Source organism: Somniosus microcephalus, chromosome 6 (genome assembly GCF_052327205.1).
Source record: "Somniosus microcephalus isolate GS21.2 chromosome 6, FLI_Smic_1.0, whole genome shotgun sequence".
NCBI classification, from domain to species: Eukaryota; Metazoa; Chordata; class Chondrichthyes; order Squaliformes; family Somniosidae; genus Somniosus; species Somniosus microcephalus.
The window spans coordinates 234,259,928-234,271,101 of NC_140992.1; the positions used below are offsets into that span (position 1 = coordinate 234,259,928).

At 42.2% G+C, this 11,174-nt stretch overlaps 1 long non-coding RNA gene across 2 annotated transcripts in view; it reads left to right on the top strand.

Annotated features, from left to right (window-relative positions):
- Nucleotides 1-4,800, top strand: part of LOC147116529 (uncharacterized) — a 172,047-nt gene extending 167,247 nt beyond the window's left edge. For both annotated transcript variants that reach the window (XR_015078830.1, XR_015078832.1), the window contains one exon: nt 4,164-4,800. This is a non-coding gene — a long non-coding RNA (uncharacterized LOC147116529). The remainder of the gene's footprint in view (nt 1-4,163) is intronic.
- The last annotated feature ends 6,374 nt before the right edge of the window (nt 4,801-11,174 follow it).

Here is an 11,174-nt window from a genome sequence, read left to right on the forward strand (position 1 = left end):
TTATACTTTTCATTAACTGAAAGGCAGATCCTTATAGCATCAAAAAGCAAAGATCCATCTGGTCATATGTCCTATAGGAGAGGACTACAATGGAACATATTACTTGAGCCACTGGAGTTGTTTTTCTTTGATCTTCCTTTGAAGAGCTTGTAAAACATACATTCTATTAATATTGTACTGTACTTGTAACATGTCCTCTTCATAGAGATTTCTCAGATACATAGTAGGCATCTGCTATCAGTACATGACCCTGTCTTGTAGAGTATTCCAAACTCCAGCACGTGCCAAGTTCCTATGAGTACGGGATTCCCATATATGTATTAATAGCTTGGAAAAATACAGACTGTCTAGTTGACTGGATTGCAAGAACACACTATCAGAAAGGAAGCAAAGAGATTTGTTCTACAGACAGTCATGGCCATCTTGATTTTTTCTATCATGAGGAGAAGTCTTAAATCAATTAGCCATCCCAGAAAACCTGAAGAAATCCATTTGGAATCCTGCCAGTACATTAGTTGCATAGGTGCCAGGTTTCAAACTGCCCCAGGCCAAGTGTCTCTGCCACAACAATGTTTCCTGAACATCCTGAAATAATTGGCAGGCTTTAGGGCAGGATACAGGATGACAACCAAAGCTCCCCTCAGCTTCTTGGAACTGATGGCTGCAGATATTTTTGTTGTCCTAGATGCCAGACTCTTCATTGCATCGATCCTTAGTCATACCTTTTGGCACAATAGACTCTAAAGTCTTGTCATACACTTCAAATGAAGATGATGGATTCTGCCTCTGCAGAAGTCTTAAGATAGTGAAAGATAGAGCTACTAGCTTGCTGGGCCTATCACTGCAAACACTCTAGTTGACACCCACAATAGATGTATCCCCCTTTGAATGGGTAATGCACCTAAATACTAATTTGATACTTGGTTAAGTGACTAATCAGAAGACATTTTGAGAGTAGTCTCGCTAGCATTTCCATCATTATCCATCTTAAATCTAAGATTAGTTATTCTCTGTAAGGAAAGGCAATGCTACAGTGGAGCCTAAGCAGGCAGAAACAAGATCATTTACCCTATTGGTATACAGCTTAACAATGGGGAAATTAGCCATTTACCACCCAACTGTTAATGCTTAATTTACACTTTTATATATGTAAGTTTAACACTATTGGTAAGTTAAACTATCTAATGAAACATTAGATGGAATATTCTGATCATGCAAATTAAATAGCTTACCAACTGGAAATGAACCACTTGACTCTTAATGACTCAGACTTAATATCCACTGGTGGTAACAGAAGCAAAATCAAGTGCAAAACCTTTTGGAATGGTGTAAGCTGTCAAACAGCAAGACCATTACATTTTGGTGAAAGAATTTATTGAAAGGAAAAAAGAATGTTTCTCTCTAAAAGTGATATATCTAAAATATATGGGCAACAAAATGCCCATGTAATTTCCAAGATCAAGTGGTATGGAGAAACGTACAAGAAAGGTTTAATGGCCTCAAAATGATGAGGAGAATAAAACTGACCCAGGGTAAAAATTCTTGAAACAAGTGAAAAGGTAAAGATGCTGTACAGGAGGTATTCATTTCTGGGATGCAAATATTCATCTCCAGCATGGAGAAACTCATCTGGGAGATGGATGCCTCTATCCTCAGCCTCTTACACCAACAGTGTGTATGATGGCCACAACATCTTGCATATGGCGCAGGTGCGCCACCATCCTTGATTTGAAGTTGATCTTCTTATCTACCACCTCCTCCATTTGAGTCTTGGGTCAGAGACATAGGCACCCCTCAGTGTCTTCCACAAACTATCTGTAGTTTCTGCAGTAAGTGGAATTTCACCACTTCCATGGTGAGTCACTAAGATATAGAGGTTCGGATGGCTGTAAAGCTGTGCGGTGCCTCATGCGTGGTGTTAGTTGGGTGAGTGTCTTATGGTGCGTTGTATGATGCAATGATCCTCTGGAGTCTGCATGATTCAGGCTGTTCTGTGGGAGAAAAAACTATACATAATTAATTACTATGTTGCTAATGTATAAGTACATAAGAACATAAGAACATAAGAAATAGGAGCAGGAGTAGGCCAATCGGCCCCTCGAGCCTGCTCCACCATTCAATAAGATCATGGCTGATCTGATCCTAACCTCAAATCTTCTATCACTCTCCATCCCACCCGAACCCATGTGAAGCAGATAATGGGCAGAATGTTCCGGGGTGGTAGCGGGCGAGATCGGTGGCGGGTCGGGTGGGAAAGTTGTTATTTTTGACAGCGGGTCAGGAACCCACTGTCAACTCGCTCCCACGTGCCTTTCCCCCAGGCGTGTCTGTCATTGTGGAACTGACCCGACCTGCGGCAGCGGGGGTCCCAATTGAAATCATTATGAGGTAGTTTACAGGCACTTAAAAGCCTTTTTCTCCCTACTTTTTAGATTTCCCTGCATGGCCACAAGATTCACACAGCTCGGAAACCACGTCTGTCAACCTGAGGCGTGAGTTCCATGGCCATTGCTCCAGCTGATTACTTGACAGCATGGAAAACAAACCAAAATAAAAACATGTTGATTACATCAGCTAACAGATTGATGGCGATTCTGTTCTACTTGAAAAGCTACTGGTTAATGTTAATTCAGAAATTCCTGAAGGGATATAAGTGCTATCCTGGATGGTGAGGAAAATACATTTATCACTGGCCATTCTCAGCTACTGCCTTCCAACACAACAGTAATTGCATTGAATTGACCTGCACTGTAAAAATTGACATATACTATTTAAATACATTTTTGTGTTGTTTCTGGTCAGGTTTTTCTGACAGTATACTGTGATTGTCCAGTTACACATTAAATCAAGTCATCAATTGTAACAATTTCATTCTCATCACTCATTCCACTGGTTCAATTTGCTTTCAGTCCCTGAATATGACTAATTTAATTTTTCAGTCTGAGACTTTAGGGTGAATTCCTGCAGAGGTTCTTTCACTTGTCCATTGTTAACTTCAATGGAAGAGCTACAGAAATCCCAGAAGCAGATTGTAAGCACCACTTATACTGTTTGTCAGGGATTCCGCAGCTCTTCTGCTGAACTTGCACAAGATTGTAAATCCACCCCTTTACAATTACAATTAAAATCTGCTTACTTTTATGTATTACCTATACACACACATCTTTTATTTGTACAAGTTACTGATACAAACGTCTATAGATTTGTGGCTAAAGCACCAATAACTTCCCAATTAATGTACTTTCTTAATTATGTTCTTGATCATATTTGTAGATGGCATCATATTACTTAATGATAATTTTATTTAAATATTTCTTTGTTACTCATAGATAACTTTTATTATATTATTGTACAGTAAAGATTCAACATCCACTATGTTAGATTAAACATTAAAATGAATGTGGCCATGGTCCCTTTAAGGATCCCGGCTTAAAACGCATCATGAATGACGTCACCAGACCCGCTCCATCTCATCGGGCCGGGTAACGTGCTGGATGGGCTTAATAGGCCACATTAAGGTAAGTTAATTTTCTACAGCGGGATGGAGCTAGCAGCAGGGTCGTGACCCGACATGGCCACTGCCTGCACTGGACCTGCCAAGGTAAGGAAAATTCCGGCCATTATCTATCAAGTAGGTCATGATAGGGGACAGCATGTTCTTTAAGTCTTATTCCAGACTGCACGTCTTATCCAGTAAGGTGCAAGAAGACCATACGAAAAGAGGGAAGACACTTACCAGAGTCACTGGCAGGCACATTAATTTCAGCTTCTGTCATGCCCTCACAATTTTCTAGACCAGGTGATTTAAAGCTAGTTTTTGATACCCTACCTTCTGCTCTTAATAACCTTATCCAATGAGTTGCTGAGCTATATTGACCAGGAAGTGATAGGTTTATCTCTGATCTACAACTGATTTAGAAATTGGCCTCAGCTCCCTAGGTTAAGGAGGTGAACATTAGTGATGGTTTCTGCTCCTGATCTGCATCTGCTGACCTCTGCTGGAATTGTACATGAGTGCACATTAAGTGAGGATTGGATCAGGCTCACCTGTGATATTCCATATGGTCAAATAAGTTGCTAACATTCACTGTCAAGTCATACACATGGGAGGAGGGGAGGAAAACAATATTAATTTCTGCTTATGTTTTTTTTTTGCATCACAGAATCTTTCCTGACATTCTGCCAGCATCAGTAGGAGTGGACATGGCATTGACCGTGCAGATGAGCTCTTTCAAGGCTTGCTTTCTTCTTTGCGGATTTTGGTGTGTGTACCAGAGATGAATAGTGTTGACCTCAGGCCAGTACTACTTCCAGTCAGACTGACTTCAGCATCAGCAAAATGGCCCTTTCTGGTAGGTTTTCCAGTCACGGTTCTGAAGTTTCTAATTAGCACAGTTGTACTGGTAAAAAGTTTGTTTTCTACAGGGTCAAGAGGATCATTTCTGACTTGTTAAGGTGCCAACAGTGATTATTACTTATCTACTGTGATTTATTTAATACCACTTATTAAACTTCACAATTTGCTAACCAGTGGGTAGCATTGATGTATTGGGAGAAAACTTCAGCATTTGTAGATGATGAACTATTCTTTACATTGTACGATAGATAGGTCGATTGGAGGGCTAAAGTACCCACAAGTGAAAATACGCTCCCCTCAAGAATGAATAACATTATGGGGGAGAAATTCGGTATCGCCCCATTTGGGACGCAATTATCGGCTGGACGCAAAGTTTAGCGTCTGGCGCTAATTATCGCCTCCGACTGCAAACTTGGCTTCTATCGCCCCTGGAGGTGATTGGAGCGCTAAATCAGGCACTACACACCTCTCTTAAGGCGCTAACGCCGAGGAGCGAGGCGCTACCTCAGAGCGCTGGCGAAGCTCATGTGATGTCAGTCAGCAATAGAACACAGACACACTGGCGCCGACCAGTTCTTAAAGGGGAGGGTCGATCTTGCTCTCCATCCACACCTTGCTCATTGCAGCCTTGGAAAGTGATCATCTATGAAATGGGAGCTTTTATCGACCATTTGCAGCTATCAAGTTTAGAAATCATCCCATGCTGACACAACACCCGTCCTCCTTACCTGACGTGATCCCCAAGCAGCGGGGAAGCCGTTGGCGAACTCTAAAAATCTAAAGGTAAGCTTAAAATACTACTTAATTGCCTCTTAACAATCCAGCTAATAATCTAAATGACCTCCCCCGCCGCTTGGTGTTGGGTCTGTTGAGCGCTGACAGACCCGACATCTGGGAGACTAGCGTGGAGGCGGGTTGACACCGGGATTCCTACCCGCTATCAAAAAAAGTTTTTCACAGCTGACCCGCCACCAAATCTGACCCCCTGAAAAATTCCACCTGTGGTGTGGCTGCTGTGGCATGTGAGGTGTAGACAGGCATCAATGTGATTCACACAAAGAAACTAAAAGCAGAGCAGGAGAGCAACCAGGTCAGAAAGAAGGAGTGACTTTGTGCAATCATGTAAATTGAGTGATAGCAAGTTGGCAGCCCATTTTACGGCAGTGATTTTCTCGATCGATGCGGCTTGGGAGCGGGTCAGCTGGTTTCCGGGTTCCAGTCCTGCCCCCAACTACATCCGGCCCACAGACGTGATTTTACGTCAACTGGCCTTGTTAAGCCCGTCCTGCGGGCTTGCCATCCAATTAAGAGGAAGCCGGTCAGATGGCATCATTTGATGACGTGTCATCTGCCAGTTTTCTTAAAGGGACTACGCACAATTTTTTTTGACAACTGATTTCTCAGTGTTTGACAGCATTGAGGTGCTGCAAACACTGACAATCACTGTTCACAGGTGAGATCTTGCACCCAGGCTCTCCAGTGACTTCCTCCTTAGGCTAGAACAGATGGCAACTGCAGGTGAGGTTACAGAAGTGATCTGTCACTGGTGAGAGTGGTCCTCCCAATGAGTTGGGACTACACATACAATTCAAAACTTGTTACCTACAGAAAGGTCTAAATGCATTAAAAATGAATTTCCCAACATTTTCTTACCTCTGAAACTCACCAGTGCACCATGGATCCTTCACACCACTTCTGCAGCTGTCATCAATGCAGAAACATTACAGCAGACTCACAACATGCCACACTTACCTGGCGTGGTGTCCGGATGTCAGGAAGCCCAAAGTATAAGTGTCAAAATTGAAAAAGAGCCTAACAGGCAGTTAAGTGGCTATAATCCTCTTCCCGCCGCTACATGTCGGATCCATGTGCAAATCGGGGACCCGACACTTGGGAAGATTAATTGGAGGCAGGTTGACAGCGGGTTTCCTGCCCGCTGTCAATCTTTGCGATTTTGCCAGTGGTCCCGCCTCCAAACCCATCCCCTGAGCGCCGGCAAAATTCCAGCCTACATCTCTCCTGATTTTTATTTCCATTGACTTCAATGTGAGAGATGTAAAATGGGCTGCCGACTCACTATCAGCCGTTTTACATTATTGCTCAGTTAAAATCGACCCCAATAAGGGATGAGTTCACAGAGACAGAAGCAAATTTAGAAGTAGACATAATAAACCGGGAGAGTGCAAGAATGAAAAAAAACCAAGTGTCAATTTTACAGGCTGTTCCTTGATTTTCTTGCCTGTTAGTATTTATTTTGCAGGTCGGGTTCAGTGTCTTTGGTCAGTTCTGGTTTTGCACAAAAAGATTAACTGGATGATCATTTTTACAATACACAGTGTGCTCTTGGCAGTTTTATCTTTGGACTGGTTTTAATAAAATATGTAAATCTTTCATATCATACTACTTTTAATTGATAATTAACATAAAATTCCAAATTAATGGCAATCTGTTTGAAACCCAAAGTAACTGATTCTGGAGCCTTTATAATGCTATAAGATGCTATCTGTTCTCAAAATGTAATGTAATTTCACATTTCTAAGGCCTGGATTATAAATTAATTTCACATCACTGGCAGAGTAGGTAAGAACTGTACAAGTATACAGCTTATAAAATGTATACAAAAGAATGTAATTGAAGATTTTTATTGAATACTATTTTTGAAAGGCAGTCTAATAAAATAAATCCTTAAAGTTCTTTTTATATATTTCATGTGACAAGTTTCCATTAATATTTTTGTGGAAATAAGTCACATACTTTTTTTTTAAATCACTGAATAGACTACTGGCATGTACAAGTCCCACTTCATTAGCTGCTTTCCCAACACTTGAGTTCACTTGCATAAAGTAGAGCTTATTCAGGTGTACATAATACAGGTGAATTTAATGTGAGATAATGGAATACTAAGCCGAGACTACATATAGTACGCTGTAAGAAACCTTTCAGTATTTTTAAAATTTACAATGATGGAAAACTTCCATAAATTAATGGAGCAGAATGGAGATCAACTCGATTGTTGGGTTTTGTTAGTTTTAAATCAAGTATTTAACGGAGTAAAGGAAAATATTTGTATTTAGAAATTCATTTGTGGAAATTCTACTGGTTTTATTATTTATAAGATAGAAAACAGTATCCATAACCAAGATTGTGAAAAACATTACATTAAAATATCCTCCCTATAATAAAAATGATGTTCGATAATTATCTTAGTGCATGATTTTGCACAGACAAAAATAAATCTGGGGCAGGAGATAGACATATCCAACTGTTTAAAAATGTATGCATTTTAATATACAAAATGTGCTGCACTCCAGAGGGAAATATAGATGAAGAGTAAAGATATCATTAACATATCTAAACACAGGAAATATAAAATGAAACACTCCTCTGCAAGCCAGTAGATACATTCATTCAAAGATAGTGGAACTGAAAAGTAAGCATTTTTAAACATTCACATGTCAACAGCCATAGATGTGCACCCCTGGCCTGAACCTTATTTTAGTTCCAAACAGCTTAATCTCTCAGTAACGTTTTCAACAGCTTCAGATTTCTGCCATTGGCAATGTTAGTTGAAAGTTCATACTGAACCAGCCTATTGCATAAACAGTCAGATTCCACCACCCCCACACCCCCTCCCCACCATCCCACGCCCCTATTACCTCTGTAGCAACTCGTCTATCGCTGAAATTTGTTAAAAGATAAAACCTTCAGGGTTTTGCTATTGATTGCAATATTTAGTTAACCCTTTAATACTGCAGTGATATTTCTTTGGTAAACAAATATGATCAGATTGCAGTTTAATTTAAGAAAACATATATATTCAGGAAAAAACCATGAATTAAGGAGCATTCCACAGTTCAATCATTCTGCTAATGTTAGTTAATAGACCACTTTTCTTTGTTTTTGATCTAGTTCCTGTGAATTCCTTGGGGGAGAAATTCAGTATCGCCCTGTTTGGGGCGCAATTATCGGCCGTGCGCAAAGTTTAGCGCCTAGCACTAATTATCACCTCCGACTGCAAACTTGGCTTCTATTGCCCCTGGAGGTGATTGGAGCACTAAATCAGGTGCTACACACCTCTCTTAAGGCGCTAACGCTGGAGGAGCGAGGTGCTACCTCAGAGTGCTGGCGAAGCTCATGTGATGTCAGTCAGCAATGGAACACAGACACACTGGCGCTGGCCAGTTCTTAAAGGGGAGGGTCGATCTTGCTCTCCATCCACACCCTGCTCATTGCAGCCTTGAATCTCGGCCTGGAGAGACCTGTACATCAATTCTGCTGGAAAGAACAATGGAGATGCCCAGGAAAAGAGCTCAGAGTGCAGCCCCCATAGTCTCTTCTAAATCGATGCAAGGAAGGTAAAAGCAAAATGAACCGGCAAAGTGTTGCTCAGTACCCAAAACTCCTTCACACAGCGTTGAATCGCTCCAGAAGTCTCTCTCTCTCAGAAGGCGTGGTGCAAAAATGTCGCTGACAAAAAAAGGCAGGAAGCAGTCGCCTTTAAATAGTGCTCCCCCAGTCCCTTCCCAAATGCAAAATGCTCCCCTCAACCTGTTGTTGCTAGCGGCAGGCAGTAAGGCAGGGTGCAGCACTCAATATCCGGTCCGGGGCATTGCACACTCGACTGACGTCACGATCTGTGAGCGCAGGAGATCATGGCGGTAGTGTTTCGCGCCTCCGCAATATGTCTGGTCAATTTCGCGAGCGGCACAAATATCACCGCGCCCGGGTGCTAGATGCTTTGCACCCCATTAACGCCCTCTTAGGGCACTAATGGGAAGCGCAATGCAACCGAATTTTTCCCCCTTATATTCTTGCCTATCTTTCTTTACTGACTATCTTTTAGGATTATGCAGATAGGCAGTGTAATGTTGTTAAGTGCATTTAAACAGGCCACACATGATTTACCCAGAATTGTTCCACTTGTTTTCTCTCTCCTTCCTTTCAGCCTTAGGTTCTAACTGCTTTGGCATGGAAGACTTGAGTCTGAATATATTCCCAATCCCTTTGTGTCAGCTGTGGCTCAGTGGGTAGCACTCTCTAGGTGGGAGGGGCTAGGAGTGAGCAGGTGTTACCAGTTGCCTGATTGCTGCAGGGAGTTGGAGTGAGTTTGTAAAAAGTTGGTGGGTTTTTTGGCCCATAAACTACAGCCAGATGGCTGCTGAGGGGTCCGGAGTGCTGGGCCCCTCAGAGGACAGTGTTCCCTAGATGAATTTATTTAGGGGAGAAACTGTGGTTGGAAGGGAAAGAAAAAGGCCCAAAGATTTGGGCCGGGACCCCAGGAGGTTTGGAAAAGAAAACACTGTGGTGGTTCAGTGTGAGGATGAGGAGATACGAGCTTGGGATATGAGGACTGTGGTGAGGGAAGCTGCTTTGCCTGCTGACCAAAGCCGAATGTTGGGTTCGAGGTGACGGTCAGTGGCCAAGTGGAGGTAGAAAGACTATTACTCAGTTTGAAAGTTGGCGATAAGTTCTTGGAGGTATCTCTGCTATATTCGGAAGAGGTGGTGGTCTCATTCTTAAACTTGCTAGTTTATATTGAGGACGATGTGCTAATTAAAAAGTTGGAGTCGTGGGACATTAAAATTTGCTCAGCAATAAAGAGGAGATACTATCCAGGAACACGGGTAGCAGATGGAACCCATTACGTAAAGGTGCGGTTCCCAGTGGGAATGGAGCGGTGAATTGAAATGATAGGCGACCGGAAGCTCGGGGTCACCCTTACAGACTGTTCACCACTCCATTCCCACTCAGACCTCACCGTCCTCGGCCTCTTGCATTGTTCCACGGAAGCTCAGCGTAAGCTCGAGGAACAGCACCTCATCTTCCAATTGGGCACTTTATAGCCTTCCGGACTCAATATCGAGTTCAACAATTTCAGATCATAACCTCGGCCCCTATCATATTTTTATATATTTTTTATCCACACTTTTGGTTTGTGCCTTTTCCTTTTTTTCTCTCCCACATGGCAGCTGTCTTTCATTCTGCCAGCGCATTTCACACTTCATCTGGAGTCATCTTTTGTCTCTTTACCTGTCCTATTACCATCTCATCTCGCCTTGAATATCTCTTAATGTCTCTTCACCTCTCAGACCTTCCCTTTTGTTCTTTCATCCCCTCCCCCATTTCTCAGCCTCTAAACTTGCTTTTTCATCCGTTTCATTTCCTGCTTTTTTCTCAGTTCTGACGAAGGGTCTTCGACCTGAAACGTTAACTCTGTTTCTCTCTCCATGGATGTTGCCTGGCCTGCTGAGTTTTTCCAGCGTTTTCTGTTGTTATTTCGGATTTCCAACATCTGCAGTATTTTGCTATCGTATTGAGAAATGGGGAGTCAGTGAGGAAAGCTATGGATGTAGTGGAGGAGTATTGTAGAGCTTCAGGAGCCAGAGTGAATTATCGTAAGTCCCAATGCCTGGTTGCGGGAAGGGGTAGGGGGAATGGTTGGGGGAAAGTTCCTTTAAGGTGGTGGAGGTTTTGGAAGTTCTGGGTGTGCATATGGGGTGTAAGAAAGACAGGAACGAAGTGGATCGATTAAATTGGGAACTGAAGGTTGATGTAAGAAAAAGGAGACTTACCATCAAGTAACTTTAAAGTAAGCTTTAAGTAACTTATAAACACACTATATACACGAGAGGTCTTTACCATGCCTCTGGTAGAAGCCTCTTACAATACTGAACAGACCAGTATTTATACCAGTCCAACAGGAAGTGACATATGACAGGAAGTGAGGTATGTACACAGTTCATAGTTCACAGGAAGTGATGACATAACTTCCCGGAAGTTATCATTTTTATCACATTCTTCCCTCCTGCAGGATTAG